The sequence below is a fragment of the Canis lupus genome, chromosome 4, assembly GCF_048164855.1.
Source record: "Canis lupus baileyi chromosome 4, mCanLup2.hap1, whole genome shotgun sequence".
NCBI classification, from domain to species: Eukaryota; Metazoa; Chordata; class Mammalia; order Carnivora; family Canidae; genus Canis; species Canis lupus.
Genome location: NC_132841.1, coordinates 88,311,317 through 88,327,299, shown reverse-complemented (window position 1 = coordinate 88,327,299; position 15,983 = coordinate 88,311,317). Strand labels below are relative to the sequence as shown.

General features: G+C 50.0%; 1 protein-coding gene and 1 long non-coding RNA gene across 4 annotated transcripts in view; one reads left to right on the top strand and one right to left on the bottom strand.

The window, feature by feature from the left end:
- LOC140632749 (uncharacterized) overlaps window positions 1–6,057 on the bottom strand; it is a 55,418-nt gene extending 49,361 nt beyond the window's left edge. Inside the window, exons 1-3 of the long non-coding RNA XR_012030441.1 lie at window positions 5,980–6,057; window positions 5,219–5,364; window positions 1,278–1,381 (exon numbers count right to left, since the gene is read on the bottom strand). This is a non-coding gene — a long non-coding RNA (uncharacterized lncRNA). The remainder of the gene's footprint in view (window positions 1–1,277; window positions 1,382–5,218; window positions 5,365–5,979) is intronic.
- Window positions 1–15,983, top strand: part of FBXL7 (F-box and leucine rich repeat protein 7) — a 364,287-nt gene that overhangs the window by 154,126 nt on the left and 194,178 nt on the right. The gene's annotated exons all lie outside the window — the stretch shown is intronic.

Sequence of the window (15,983 nt, the reverse complement as noted above, 5' to 3'; positions counted from 1 at the left end):
TTGTCGGCGGTGGTGGGTTGGCCCTGCCGGAGTGGAACAGCTGCAGGGGACCGCCGAGCCCTGCCAGAGTCGTGCCCTCGGTCACCCCGGGGCACTGCAAGAACTCCCAGCCAAGGCTTCCTGTGAACGCGCATCCACCCCCAGGCTCCACCAGGGAATCCCCTCTTCAGAAGCTATGAACCGTGTGCTCTGGGACAGCACAGAGAGCGTGGAAGATCTGATGTGTTTCAGAAGGAAAGAAACTTCACAGCAAAGGTCCCCTCGAAGCATATTTATAGAAGGGCAGCCGTGACAATGACATGGAACATACCCCACAGAACCAGAGGCAGTGGGGGGCACGGCTTTTAAGAGACTTACGTAGTTTTAGACATAGAAAAATTTTCCTTGTCTTCAATAATGATCCAAGTCACACCAAAAAACTCTTCGGCACATAATTACCCAAATCCTCACTTCTATTCAGCTTCTTTAATGCAAAAATGGGGGAGTTGAGGTCCATCACTTCCTCCACCTTCCTCCTATGTGTTGGGAACCCTTCACTTCCTTAAACTGCCATTTCCTTGTTTGGAAAACAACAACCCTATAGTGCCTCCCAAGGCCTATGTACGTAGTAAACTTTGAGAACACAAAGCCCTATTAAAAGTCCGAGGTGGTGAAAAGTTAATAAAAATGTTTTAATAATTCTCCCACATTGAGATAATTTAGACAATTTTCAACATAGCTCACATTTTTTTTTTTAAATTGAGACGTAGCACTACGTTTGTGTCAGGTACACAACTAAGGATTCTCAACATCTGCATATGATATAAAGTTAAATCACAACATGCGACCACAGTCCATGCCGCCCACCCCCTCCCCCAGCCCTCTTCTCCGTCCATTCATTTCCCACATGGCTGTTTTTGAGATAGTCGTCATCAATCTTTGTACTAACTTATGGGGCTGCATGAATGAAGAAGCCCAAGTACCCGCTCCCAGGGAATTTACGGTCTGGTAAGGAAGACGAGGAAACGCTATTATGATACACGCTGGGAGGAAGATAGATGCAAAGTGGTGTAGAGAAGAGGTGAGTGGTCCGTCTGCCCCGGTGGGTGTGGGTCAGGTAATGGCGGCTGATCTGGGTGCTGGAGGTAGATAGAAGGATCCCAGCGGGCGGAGAGGGATTTGGAGAAAACTAATCAATGATGGGCAAACATGCGAGACAGAACGATGGCCCTGAAGATGTCCACGTCCTACTGTCCAGAACTCTGGATGTGTTATCTTACATGACCAAAGGGACTTACCTGATGTGGCGAAGGATCTTGAGATGAAGAGATGATCCTGGATTATCTGAGCAGGACCCATAGAATCGTATGGGTCTTCGTAGGAGGGAGGCAGAGGGTCACATCTGAGAAGGAGATGTAAGGAAGGAGCAATTGTCAGAATTACTGGAAGGTGCGATGCTGCTGATGTTGCAGATGGAGGAAGGAGCCACGAGCCAGCGCGTGGCAGTGGCCTGGAGACACTGAACGGGGCAAGGGTAGGACTCTGCTCTAGAGCCTCCACCAAGAGCCCGATGCTGTCAACGCCTCGATGTTGGCTCCGCAAGGACCCGGTTTAGACTCCTAACCTCTAGCACCGGAAGATACATTTTTAAGCCGCTCAGTTATGGGTTATTTGCTTCAACAGCAGTGGGAAAAGACCTAGTTACACATGAGCCCTGCCTACAGCAAGAACTGTGTCTTCCTGGTGTGTCCACACAGCGAGCACTCCACCGGCACCGGTTTGTTTCTGTGGAGCAAACTGTGTCAGTGGCTGAGAAAGCACGGCCTTCTCGGGGGAATCGCAGGTGGCTCTACTAACTGGGCATGCGCGGCCAGAAAGCGAGCACAGGAAGGTGCTGGAAGGCGTATGGGGCCGCTGGAGGGCATCCAGGGACGCACCGCCCACGAGGACTGGCCAAACATTACTTTTCCTCAGCATGCGAGTTTGTTTCATGAAGTAAAGAGAATATTGATAATGTGGGTTAAAAGAAATCAGCCAGAGATGGAAGAAGAACCTGATTGGCAGGAACGGACTGTGGTTTTCCCCGCACGTGCACAAGCTGCTTCAGGCAAGTGGGTCCCTTTCTCTGCTGCTCCGTGTCCTCATTATGCAGATGGAGATGCTGCGGGATGAACCCAGACCCCCCAGCCCGAACGTTCTGTGCTTCGTGTTGGTGTCTGTGAAGGTCACCAGCACCCGTGTGTGGAGGTCACAGGCTGCAGCCGTGGGTGCAGGGCCGCCGTCTTCCCGCAGTACCTGAGCCTTGGCCCCCAGCCCGGCGCCTGGAGGAGGCAGCGGGAGAGCCAGGGAGCTCGGGACTTGGCGAGCCTCGTTGGAACTGAAGAGGGAAGAAGAAGGTCCTTCTGTTCTCAGGCACATTACGTCGACAGCATAGGAAATGTGTTAAATTTATAGCATATTAGGGGCGCCTGGGTGGCTCAGTGGTTGAGCGCCTGCCTTCAGCTCAGGGCCTGACCTTGGAGACCCGGGATCGAGTCCCGCATCGGGCTCCCTGCAGGGAGCCTGCTTCTCCCTCTGCCTGTGTCTCTGCCTCTCTCTGTGTCTCTCATGAGTAAATAATTAAAATCTTAAAAAAATGTATCAATAAATTGATAATTACATTACAATATGATGCTGACAAATACATGATAGCGAAGACAGAAATGGCCACCATAATGTTATGTGGGGGATCGGAGAATCTTCCATTCATATCTTGACACTGGCAGAGCGTAGGCGGGATGTGTTTGAGGGCGACAGAGCAGAGCGCGGGCTCCTGGGGCCGTCAGCCCCGGGCTCATGTCTGGCCCCTTCCTAGGCTTACCGGCTCGGCCACTTCACTTCACTGCCCTGTGCCTCGAAGTCCTCGTGTAAGCTGGAGCGACCGTGCCCCCTTCACGTGGCGCCCCCGGGATTCCGAGGGCATGTGTGCGTGTGGAGCTCAGCACTAGCCCTGGCTCAGAGGAGACACTCAGTCCGTGTTGTCGGCACCACGGCATATTCTGCTCTAGGCCTACGGCGTCTTGCCGGGACCTAATCTGAAATCCGAGGTCACCCGGTCAGGTGGCTGCAAGCGGAGCAGACGTGCAAGCGCACAAAACCATACCAGGGATGAGACCAGCCTTTAACAACCGGCCTCTCGGTCTCTTTGCTAGAGAACAGTGACCAGATGCGTGTGGGCTTTTGAGGAACGCCCTCGGGGGGGTGGGGGTGGTTATGGACGCTGCGTAAACAAAACATAGTATTGGACGCTAGTTCCAGATGCCTCCAGTTAGCTCTCTGAGTGGCTTTGGTGACCGGGTCACTCCAAGTGCTTGTTTGTTTGTTTGTTTATTTATTATTTATTTATTATGAATTTATTTTTTATTGGTGTCCAATTTGCCAACACATAGAATAACACCCAGCTTTAAAACCTGGGCACCTTCACACAGACCTGTTCTGCACTTGCTGCTGCAGGTGAGATAGACTTTACTACTGAGGTCCTTGAAGAGCATAAAGGACCAAGTTTATCCCTCTGTTACGTTGTCCACGGCACACTCGGATTGGAAGGCCCCGGAGCGGACGGAGCCAGCGCATTCACATAACGGACTGTTGTCTGATAAGTTTGACAGTATTTAAATTGTCTTCTACACGCACGGTGGATAGGCCCGATACCAAACCAAACAACACCTCCACGGTCCCTTTATCAGAACCGCCCCATCTTGCTGGAAGCTCCACTATCTGAGTCAGGGGCCGTGTTGCGACTTCGCTTGTGTGCTTTCTCTCTCCCAACCTCCCCCTGTGTAGCAGTGAACAAAGTATATTGACCTCTAGGGATATTACTTTAATTGCTGCATTTTATCCAAGACTTAAACATACAGAATTACAAAGCCCTCAATTTATATCATTTTCAATGTAATTTAGAAGGTGAAATTGACTTTTTTTGGACCTGTGTCTTTAGTTACTGGATTTTTTAATAGCTTGGAAGTGCAGTGATGCTTGAAAATGTAAATTTTTGGAAGGAAAAACTTTCGGAAATTGTGACCTACTTAACTTTTAATGGATTGAGCCATTGAGCCAAGAAGCATGGTGACCACCCACCCACTGGGCTTCAAGCATGGTATCATGATGGTGAGACTCCAGTTCTAATTAAATGAAGACAGTCTCTGTTTGGGCCAGAGAAATTCTAGAATCATCACATGGATTTAGTATCTGTGTAGTGTACCAAGTGAGCCTGTCTTCTTGTCTGAACTCAAGGTCTGGCAGGTTGTGGAGCTTACATGTTTGTTGAATGAATTAGAATATCACGGTATCTGCTTCCATGATGAAATTCTCTCCTGCTCTCATTAAAAGCATACAAGCGAAAGCATTCGAGGGAATCGCTCTCCAAGGCCACCCTGGATTAGAATAGGTGACTATAATAATAACGAAACCCCTTTACAGGAAACCCTATATTTGGAAAATCATCAGAAATAAATCCACATGGCCGATTAGAATTCAAAAGCTCTGAAATCTTAACTGCTGCCTTTTCCTTTCCAGACCTCTGAGCTTAACTCCTGCTCTCCTGGTATCAGTCTTAGTGGATCCAAATTGTGGCAGCAGAAAAGGACTTTCAGAGACCAGAACCTGGCACGGGAGCAGCCAGGGTTCTTTCCCCCACTTAGAGCTGCCTCCTGTTCTTCTCCTACCTTCGCTCTCCATGAGAGATGCCTACAGGTGTTCGCTTTTGCTAATTAGTAGTTATTCTAAATGCATTTAATGCAGCGTGACGCATAGTCATTTCATGGAACTGTAGGACCTTCTGGGCTTGTGGTGGTAGTGATACCTTTGAGCCGGTGTAGGGTTCTCAACTGGTACGGCCCCACTCTTAGGGCAGCGTTTGGGTCAAAGTGGTGAACATGCATTTGGTTATCGTAATGATTGGAGGAGAGCTCCTGGAATTGAGGTTGGGAAGAACAGGGATGCTAGTGAGCTGCAGTGCGTAGAGGGTCCTGCGTGGCCAAGACAGTGAAGGAATGCCTGTGAGTTTATTGGACATTCGTGTAGGTTAAAAAAAATTGTTAATAATATTTGGGTCTAGGATCTAACTCCCGTGTCTTTATAATTATAAAGTTTTGTGTGTGTGTGTGCACATGTGTCTGTGCAGAGTACGTATTGAATTTTCCAAGGATGAGACCACCATGGACACTGAGGGAGGGTAGGGCTCTGGGTCAGAGCTGCTCACCGTCTCAGGCGCTGCATCCCGGCGGCCGTGCTTCTTGAGGCCTGACAGGCCCCGAGTCCTCACACTTGCCCCTGCATCTGTAGCTGTAGCTGCTGCTCCAGAAGCAGGGCGTGCGGCTGGCTCCGTATCTTCTTTGGTAGAAGAACCTGACCAATTTCATATTTAGGTGCACACTGTTTCATCCTTCTATTTCTCCTTAGTCATGGAGTTAGAGCACTATATCGTTTCTTCTGCAACTGTGTGTGTAAGTCAGCACCCATCCATCCCCTGACTGGAGGCAGACTGCAGCCTTGTGAGCATGTCTGTGCTTCTAGACCCCACAAGCTGCAACACGGGCTCTGGGCTACCAACGCATTTCTGACCCTCCCTCAGCAAGCCTCAGTCTTCTGTTTGTAAATGGGGATCTCACTGCTTAGGGCCTGTGTGGGATCCCGGCAGTGCCTTTACCGTGGTACCTGAGCCACGATGCGACTGGGTCAGTGGTTGCCGGCCCCAGTGGAAGCCAACACTCCCGTAACACGTGTGCTCGTGTCCCTTTCACTATCTTTGAGTGAGAATCCTAGATATTACCCAAGGGCTGTCCTACGGACCAGCTCGCATCTATCCATAAATGTCCTCCTTGAGGAAATGTGTGCAGTGAACGTGGGGAGCAGTGAGGTGTCCCTGAGGCTGATGGTTTCCTGCCATCAACAAGACCAGAACAGCTGTGGTTTCCATTTCTAATAACGTTCAATGTCAGATGACATGGGCTGACCTCGTACCTGAGTATATTTTTGTATGTAGGGAGCACCAGGGACTTTTGTTGGGTGAAGTAGTAATGGAGCTGATGAAGCTCAGAATGATGGCTACACAGAGGTTGGGAAAGGAACATTCTAGAATCCATTTGGGTAATCGGTCCACAAAAGGAAGGCCCTCTCCATATTCTCCTGCCAGGGACGGAGCCAGCAAGTCGGGCCTTGTCCTCCATGTCCTCGGAGTGCCAAGGCCATGTAGGTGTAGGACATCACACCATCACTTCCCTCTCCCTGGCCTCCTGGAGAACCCCAACGCTGGCTGCGGCTGGTACCGTTGCCACTAGCTGGGCAACTTGTGTGCCATGCTGATACCGGGGAGTTCTCGCTCTGCGCTCTTACTACATATTATTATCACTCTTGCTTGTCCCCAGGGTGATATTTTTCAATTATTTTGTTTTCAGAAAAACTCATAAGACAATGTTTTCCACTGTGATAGAGAGAATGGGGTGGGGGGGGAAGCCATGCCTTGATGAGTGATTTCTGCAGAGTCTTGCTGCAGGAGTCCTGGGCGATGTCCTCCATTGTGTTTTAAGCATTTCCATAGCATCTAAGATGAGTAGCAATAGCACGGCCTCTAGTAACGTGCGTGTCATTTTCCAGCCCTTACCTTGGGGAACATACTCAACCCCTTCCTACCTCAGTTTCTCATCGGAGAAATAACAGTGACACATACGGTAGTTGTACTGATTAACTGAAATAGAAACACTGAGCACAGTACCTAACACATAATAGGTGCTCAAGGCGTTGGGTTAGGAGGAGTGATAGTGATAGTAGTTATGGAAGCAGTAGTCGTGGTGGTGTTTGTGAAAGCAGAGTATTTGTCATCACTCGCAACCATCTTCACGATTTTGAAGATGAGAAAGCGTCTCGGAGAATTTAGGTGTCTTGCCCACGAACCACTCAGCTAATGATGCATGGGCCCAGGTGTGTCTACACCAAGGGTTCTCATCCTTGGCACTGCTAACATCTTGGTCTACAGGAGTCTTGTCCGTGGGGCTGTTCTGTGCATTGCAGGACATTTCCGAGCATCCCCGGTCCCTACCCTCCGGGTGCCAGTTACACATCTCGCATGTGACAACCTACAGTTCCTCTAGACGTTCCCAAATATCCCCAGGGACGGCGAAATTACGTGCAGAATTGCCTCTGGCTGAGATCCACCGGTGAAACCAATAGTTTGCTGCCCTCTGCGCTATCCTCATCGTGAAGGAAAATCATTTCTTTAATATTTTTTAAACAGATGAGCTAACTGAGGAGGCATTTCTTTAGAAAAGTAGCTTTGCTTTCCAGTTTTCGAATTACATAATTACTCTAAATAATCAGCTTTGTGGGTGTAATCGAAACTCAATTCAATGAAAATAAATTCAGTAATAACACGCAGCTAAGACGCTGTCCCTCTGATCAGCCATCAGAATAAATATACTTTGTTCTTCGGATTTGACTGGGTGACGGTGTGGGAACGAAGGCCACGTCCAGGAGGTGCTACCGGGTCCCTTCGACACAGAGGCTGCGGGAGCTCCGACTACCGCCCTAGCTGGAGGAGGAGTAGTTTGGAGGAGAACGGGATTTCTGTGCATGGGGTGTCCGCAGAGTGTCGCGCTTATTGGCCTGCTTCTAGAAGTTAAGGGAAAGGATGCCTCCTCATCTTTATGTGGGATGCTTGATTTCAGTTTTCAGAAGTGAGACATTTCCCATGGGTGACATGCCCTTACCAAATCTTCCTAGGTACTCGTGTCGCCCTTTTCCTGCTCGGGGGCCCCAGGATGATGTATGGGGGGCCACGGGCCTCCGGGATTGTCTGCATGGAGCACTGGGACGCCCACGGCCCTCCTGGGGCAGGTTTTCCCGCCCCCCTTCCTTGAGGATGTCGTTCGGGCAGACGCATTGAGGGGCAGCCAGCGTCAGGTGGGGTGACCTGAGGAGCACCATCCATGACATGGTTTGTTGGGACAGGAAATTCCTAAACCCACCTGTTGTTTCAGGTGTTGTGACCCTCAGAGGACTGGCTGGTTTCCGTCCTGTGGCCGTTCTCATGCGAGACCCTAGACAAGCTTGTTCTAGTTGCTTCCGCAGGGTCAGCACCCCCGCGGGGTTCTGTGCCTCCTGTTGTCGAGGCCACGCGCTGGTCTCCTCGGTCAGTGAGTCTGTCCGGGTGGCGCTGCGGCCGCGGAGCATGGGGAGGCCCGGGTGCTGCTCAGGTGCTGGGGGGCGTCCCCTCTGCCGCTGCCGTCCCGGGCCTCGCCAGGCTCCGAGCAGGCCAGCAGGGCCGCGCGCTCTCTGAGGACTTGCGTCGAGTGGGGGACCTCGGACAGCTGCGTGCTTCGGTTTAATTCTCTCGGAATGACCTGGGGCCACCTGAAGGATTCCGTTGTCACATGGGACGAAGTCAGTGGAGACAAGGAAGCCTGAGACGCCAGTGACATCTCTACGGAGGAAGCCAGGCCAGCGGGTTCTTCTAAAAGCCTCGTGCATCAAACGATGGGAGGCTTGGGGTCTGGCAAACAGCTGCGAGCCGACTGGGCAGGCCTTGTGTTCTGGAAGTGTCTGCAGCAGCCCCGGCCAGAGGTGGTGCTGGCGGGCTCAGGGGACAGCCCCAGGCCTCGAATGCAAGGAGGAGCAGGGATCCTCAGCTTAGGGACCGAGATCGGAGTCCCGACTGCTTCCCAGAGGTGACAGAGAGCCTGCAAAATGCTTCGCCTCTCTGTGCCTCGGTTTCCACACCTGTAGAGTGAAGACAGTCGGGTTCCTCCTCCACAGAGACGAGAATTAGCTGAGTTAATATGTTTAAAATACCTGGAGCCCCGTAGGGCGCCCAGTCATTGTAAACGTCCCGCCTTGTTACTGTCCAGAGCTGGTGAGCCCTCGAGGGGTGGGTCCTCCCCGTCGAGCTGACTCCCCGTCCCCTGCTCTCCCACTGACACACCGACGTCTGCTAAGGGCCTCAGCCCACCCCCCATCCTTTACGCTCCTTCGTCCATTCAGTCTTGGCCTTAGGTCTCAGGTGTCTCTCTGAGATGGGCCTCCTGCCGTTGTTCGACGTGGTCTCCTACGCCGAGGGCCGTGGGGCAGCTGGCTGAGTCTCTGACCCACCTTCTCCTGATGACCTGCTTTTATCCCTGGCCACAGAATTGGGGGCCCGAGCCAGGCCTGACCTGAAGGCCCCGTCTGCGAGGAAGGAGGTGCCCAGCGTCTGTGCGTGCGGCCTCCGTGGTCAGAGCCGTCCGGCACCGGCCCCGCTGGGGCTGCCAGCCCCGGCACCCAGTCTGCGGGGGAGCAAGCGGCCAGGAGTGTGGGAGAAGGCGGGGGACCGTGTGGGTGCCCAGCTCCTGCTTCCCTTCTGTCGCTCACCCCCACCCCCAGCCCTCCTGGCTTGTCACCCTTGGCTGTGCCTCGGTCCCCCGAACGAATCAGAGCCCCAGAATCCAAACACAAAAACAGAAGCCAAACACCCAGAAAAAGCTGACCAGCTGTCCGAGGACCGGGCAGTGATGAGGCCTTGTCCCTGTGACACCAGGGCCTCGTTGAGCGCCCGGCGGGAGCAGAGGAACCCCCCGGGGCCCTGGGAGCAGCAGGACGCCGCACGTCGGAGCCAACGCTCGCTTCTCACGGGGCTTATGTCGTAAAACATCGGGACCAGAAAGTGTCCCTGGTCTCTGGTGATCGGGGCCTCCTGGGGTTTCACGTGGAATCTGCAGCCGTGGGCGCCACCGAGGCTGGAATTCCTGGCAGCCCAGAGCCACCTGGTCACGGCTGCCCTCTCGTCCTCCCACAGACGTGGGCTCCCCTGGTCCTCTGGGCGGGGCGGAGGGGGGGTTCCTGGACGGGATACACATCCCCTCACTCCCCAGCTTCCTTTCACTTGCTGTTTAAAAATATCCCTCCCCAGGGTGCCCGGGGGGGCTCAGCTGGTTACGCGTCTGCCTTCAGCTCAGCTCATAATCTCAGGGTCCTGGGATCGAGCCCCACGTCGGGTGTCGGGCTCCCTGCTCATCAAGGATCCGGCTCTTCCCTCTCTTTCTACTCCCCCCGCCCCTGCTCATGCTCTCCCCCTTATATTTATAAATAAATAATGCTTATAAAATGCTTATAAAATATAATAAATAAATAAATAAATAAATAAATAAATAAATAAATAAAGGCTTATAAAATGTACCCCTCCCCTTGCTTATGCCTCAGCCTTCTTTTTATTTGTCATAAACCTTGACGCTTTCTGACGTTTGAGCCTGTGTGACTAGCAACACAGTGGGGCAGTTTTTAACCCTAGTGCTAACACACGGGACGCGGATGCCCAGTCCCTCAGCGGGGCCATCCTGGGTTAAGCGCCTGGCCCCCCTCTGTCCCCAGCCTGACGCAGGCACGGAGGTGAGGACAATGGCGAGGGGTGAGTGCCCTGTTTGCTTTATGTATTTTACTAGGAAGTGTTTCAATACTTTAAATAGACTTTATAGGTCAGCTTCCAGGAGCCCAAGAGATCATCTTTTCCCAAATAGCTGCAGGCTGCCCTCGAGGAATAGATCTGGGACAGAGGAGCGTAAGCCAAGCGTCTTTTGTCATTTTGACACCTTTATTAACGTACCATGGTAAGGAATGAAATAATCTATTCATACATGTTTTAGCTAAGCCTGGAATATACATTTTTAAGGCAGAAGGAGGGGAAGGGATTGAGTGGGGGGGGGGAAAGAAATCAAAAAGCTAAAGGGAACCAAAAAAAAAAAAAATCTGGATGGACTTTACAACCATAAATGGTAAAACTAACCCTGTTCCACTGCCAGCTCCAAGAACAGCCGAGTAAGGTTTTGATTTACAGGAACAGCTCAGCAAGGGCCTTGTAGAGAGCTTCATGCCTGCTATAAAAATGTGATTAGCTATAAAACACGGAGATTTAACAAGAGAATTTAAGCATAGGCAACAGACCTGCTCAAAAATAAACAAAAACAGAAATTGCTGCCTGCGTGTCTAACCCAACTCCAGAAAGACCAGGATTAGGAGAATTCTTTTATAGGCTTGTGATATAATTAATGACTTTTAGAGTCAAAAGAAAGAAAGAGGAAAGATGACCTTGAATGTCCCTTTCAAAGGCTTCAATCTGCCTTTCGCCTGCAGCCCTTCCATCGGCCGCTTGCATGGTCCTGAAGCATGAAGAGCGGCCCTCCCACAGAGCATCTCTCTGTCCAGAGCCTCCCTGACACCCAGGCTGGGGAGAATAGGAGTCGGTGAGAGCATCCCAGGCCTTGGGGTGGGGGTGTTTAAGGCGACGAGCTCCTCGGCCTCAGGCCTCGTGCAGCCCTTCCCTCCTCTGCGGCCAGGCTGCCCGGCTCTGCTGAGAAGGTCCTGGGCCGGAGGCCGAATCAGTCCCCAGGGACGGTCCTTCTGGGAACAAGCGGTCCTTAGTCTGCAGAGGTCCACCGGTGGAGCAGGGATGGGGATATTGGTAAAGCGCTGCACAGCCAGGTCGGCCCTGGCTGCCTTAGTGATCAGTCCGGATGGCTGCGATCTAGGGATTTCTCAGTGTGCGTCGGTCACCGTGCAAGTGCCGCTGTGGATCATCTCCGTGTCTCCCAAGAAACGCTCCGAAGGAGGTTTTATTGTCTCTGTTTCACAGATGTAGAAACCATATTCAGAGAGATTATCACACTATATATGAAAGTTGGGCCTGGGCTTCCACGCTGACCTGTCCGAATCCAGATATCGAGCTGCTAACCCCGCTCCAGGAGAGTGAAGGTGTTAGGAAGGGCTCTGTTCTGCTCTTTCTGGCTGTCGCTTGCTTTCCCTGTCCTGAGGAGCACCAGGTCTGCTCCCATTGTTGGCTGGAGCCTGAGCGATGGCAGCGCAGCAGCCCTCGGAACACCTGTTTCTTTGCCGAGGGAGGGAGGGAGGGAGGGAGGGAGGGATGGCTCCTGAGTCCTCAGGCCGCGCGCGAGGTTCGCTGCGCTTCTTTTCGCCACCCCTTGTCCTACGCACCTGTCTTGCTCATCCTTGTCCTCCTGAGTATGTTTGGCCCAAAACTAATGGTGTCTGGGACTGAAACCTGGCTTTACAGGAACGCCTGGGGCGTGCTGTGGTAACTGCAAATTCAGGGTCTTCAGTCATCCCGCTAGTACGTTTTAACTGCTCAGAAATAGCATAAGCCGGATTTAATATTTTTTAAATATTAAATGATCATTGTTGTGCATTAAGGTTTGTAGTTGTTTTTATAGAGATCCATTTTCTCTCCGTAGTACTATACATGGGACTTGAATGAGAGGAAAGAGATTATTTTGATATTGAAGAGTTTCCGGACACATCCTAAAATTTAAAATAAATAAAACCATCACGTGATCTGGTTTTGTTTTTCAGTTACCCCGTAGACTATAAGCTGGAACTCCACCTCGGTTCTCATTAAGACTGTCCTATGTGGGCCCGTGTATACAAACTCCATCGTACGTATAATCATACCATGCAGCTCCCTCCAGCTTCATTGGGGTATTGCTTACTGTACGCTTCCACCACTTCTGGTATTTTGAAGGGAGCCTTCTATTGCATGCTCTATCTGCCTAATTAATGTAGCTTTTTAACTAGAGCAGATTTTCCCCCCAAATGGCTTCAGTACCAAATTCCATCAGAATAAGATCTGGATTAATTGCAGAATGGGCATTGAGAGCCCATGAGATGATCCCTTCTTCCTGGAGTCACACCCTTCTCTCAGGGATCTTCATGGGGCAGATGCCAATTTCGACCTAGGAGCTCCTTCTTTGCAGGGCTTCTCTCACGTCTTGTGTGGCGTAAGTGCCCACAGAGGTGCCTTTATCATAACAAGTTCAACCTCATCATGTAAAGATTTGCTTAAGCTTTTATTTTTTTTTTAAGCTGAAGCAAAAGTTTGAGTATAGTCGACACACAAGGTCACAGTAGCTGCAGGTATACAGCTTAGTGATTTATATCACCGTCACGTAGCAAGTGATCAACAAATGTTTCTGTTGAGTGAGTGAAGGAAGGAATAGGCTTTTATAAAAACTCAGGGCAGATGAGAGAAGGCCGCTGGTAACTCAGCACCAGGCAGATGATGGGAGGTTCTGTGAGCTGCAGGCCCCGTGGGATCAGGGTCTGTGTGAGTGCAAGATCACGTCCTCTCGGGGGCCAGAGTGATCTCCGGGAGTGTTTAATATTTCTGTCGGGGCTTGAGGAATCGATCCTCTCTGGCTAGGTGCAGGTTGACAGAGAGGAATGCCAGGATTAAGGGGTGATAAAGTTGCAAAGGCTAGTAAGTCTGAGAGCATGATACATATTCAAGAAGAGAGCGTGAGCGGAAGATAGAGACTCGGTGTGAGAAAAATAAGAGAATGATACATTTTGGTGACACCTTTTGAAGGGTCTTAAATGTCTGACCAAGAGGTCATACTTAATTCTGAAGGCAACTGGAGAACAAATGTAGGTTTTTGAGCCAAAGGATGATAAGATTGAAAAAGTGCCATGAGACTGATATGACCATAGTACGCAGTACATCTAAGGATAATAAGAAGTTAAATGGGCAGAAAAATCTCCTGACAGTCTGTTTTAACATTCTAGGTTCAAGGTAAGGAGGCACAAATTGGGAGCGGGTGGAGTGGAGACAGAATGCTGGAGGTGACAGGGACATTTTTCTTAAGAGTTGGCAGGCCCATCTATGCACACAGGCTTAATTAAGCCATCAAAGGAACTCATTTGCTTCTCTCTCTTGTACATTTTAAAAAGTTCCCTGAAAAGCAAAATCGTGAAGTTCTGTCTTTTTTCTTTTCCCTGTAGTGTGTGTCTAAATACAAGCAAAGAAACCAGCTCTCGACTTTATAGCCAATGCTGTTTTGGATGTTACCAAAACCAACCAGCGTCCCAGAGCAAAGAACTGAAGAAATGCTGTTTTCCAAAATTCACAAAGACGTCAAACTTGTCATTAGGGTAAAATAGCAATTTTATCTTGAGACCCACCTACTCACTTCTATTGTAGAGGGAAATTTGGTGATGATTCACAGCCCTTATAGTAACAGGGGAAGTTGCAATGTGAAAGCTGTTTCTTCCTGATTTTTAATGTATCTTCCAGAAGTGGAGACACATGGAAGTTAAGTACAAGGGAAACAAAAAGCAATAGAAAGAGAGTGTTTTTAGAAAAATCACCAAGAGGCAGACCATTTGTAATCTTTTGAAAAATAACTGATGGTCACTTTTTACATGGTTATCAGGGAATCGTATGGAAGCACAACAGCTTCCAGAACACGGTTCAGTCAGTACACGTTTAGCTTGTGCCTAAATCCAAGCCGGGCCGTCAATCTCAAGTACCAGGATGGGCACAAATACTGTCCATGCGCGTGTGCTCCTGGGGAGCGCACTGACAGAGCTTTCATTAGTTTATCCAAGGAGTCATGGTGCCTAAAATGGTTAAGAACTAGCGAGCCAGAGCAGTGCTTGTCAAAGCTAATCTCTTTGATCTTTACCAGTCAATAGTGAAGTGAGCAAGCTTCGGATGGTGTGCTGTATTTTCTTATAAATACAGAAGGCTGTATTTTAGTCTTGATTTTCATTGAAAACAGTAACAGTAAATTTTAGTTGACATCTTAAGTTGTCTCCAATTAAAAGGAGATTTTCTCTTTTCTCTGTTTCTTGCTTTCTCTAAGATCTACGGAGCTTAAGCGTGTTTGTTATATAGTGACTCACGAATAGCGTTATTGAGTTCAGTTACTCCAGCAAGAATTTGGACTGAAAGTGTAGGATTATTTTCCATAACAGAGGTTAAAATCAAAGCATTGCTTGAATGACGCTCAATTAAGTCTAAATTAAATTAATCAGGATACCCTATTCTTTTCAGACGGAGTTTGCAAACTAATTATAATTGCTGGAGTACCCTAGACTTCTCTTAAGACGACGGCTGATTCTTGCGCCCTACTTGCAGGAGACTTTGACACACTAGGTCATAGATGGAACTCAGGAAAGTGCATTTTCTTTATTGAGCCCTTCTCAGCTGGGTCTGAGGTAGGTGTCCTCGGAGTACACCTTGATCATCCCTTGCTGAGAAGGTGAATGTAGGATCCCAGGTGAGAGAAAACAATCCTCCAGGTCTGTATGCAGTTTGGTAAGGATGGTCAGTGACAGGTAGACAACCCTGTTGAAGGTCTGCCTCTGTCATTTCTTCCCTGAATCCTTTTCCTGTTGTGAAATTGGAAGGTACGTTAGTGTCCTGGGGCTGCCCTAAACTAAGTGGCTTTGAACAACAAACATTTATTTTCTCACAGTTCCAGAGACTGGAAGCCCAAAATTACGGTGTCAGCAGGGCAAGTCTCCCTCTGAGACCGGCTAGCTGGACTGCTTCTCTGTCTTTTCCCAGCTTCTGGTGGTGGCCATCGATCTGCAGCTTGTAGGGTCGGTCACCCCACTCTGTCTCTGTCCCCCCGGCGTTCTCCCTGTATGCCCCTTTCCTCTTCCTAGAAGGACACCAGTCATATCGGATTAAGAGCTCATTCTACTCCAGGATGGCTTCGTCTTCACAGACGTGTTAGTTACATCTACAACAATCCGATTGCCCAGTAATTGGTCGTATTCTGAGGTGCTGCAGGTTAGGACGTCAACATGCCTTTTTTTGGAAGACGTGAGTTAACCCATAAAAGAGGGAGGGGATTGTATGAAAGCACAACAGCTTCCAGAACACGGTTCAGTCAGTACACGTTTAGCCAGTGCCTAAATCCAAACCAGCCCGTCAATCTCAAGTACCAACATGTGTGCAAATACCGTATATGCACGAGTGCTCTTGGGGAGCACGTGGCTAGAAGAGGTCGGGGATTCCCAAGTTAGGGTCATAACTTGGTCCAGCATGAGCAGACAAGCTAGGTCCAGGGGCCCCTGTAACCTGAGCTCCAGACTCCAACAAAGTGTGCGATCGTGTCTTAGAACCTGTGTAACTGCTCTGCAGGAGCCCCGCCGGTAGCATCTGCTAACTTCCGGAACACACTGTAAATGAGAAGTTAGGACTA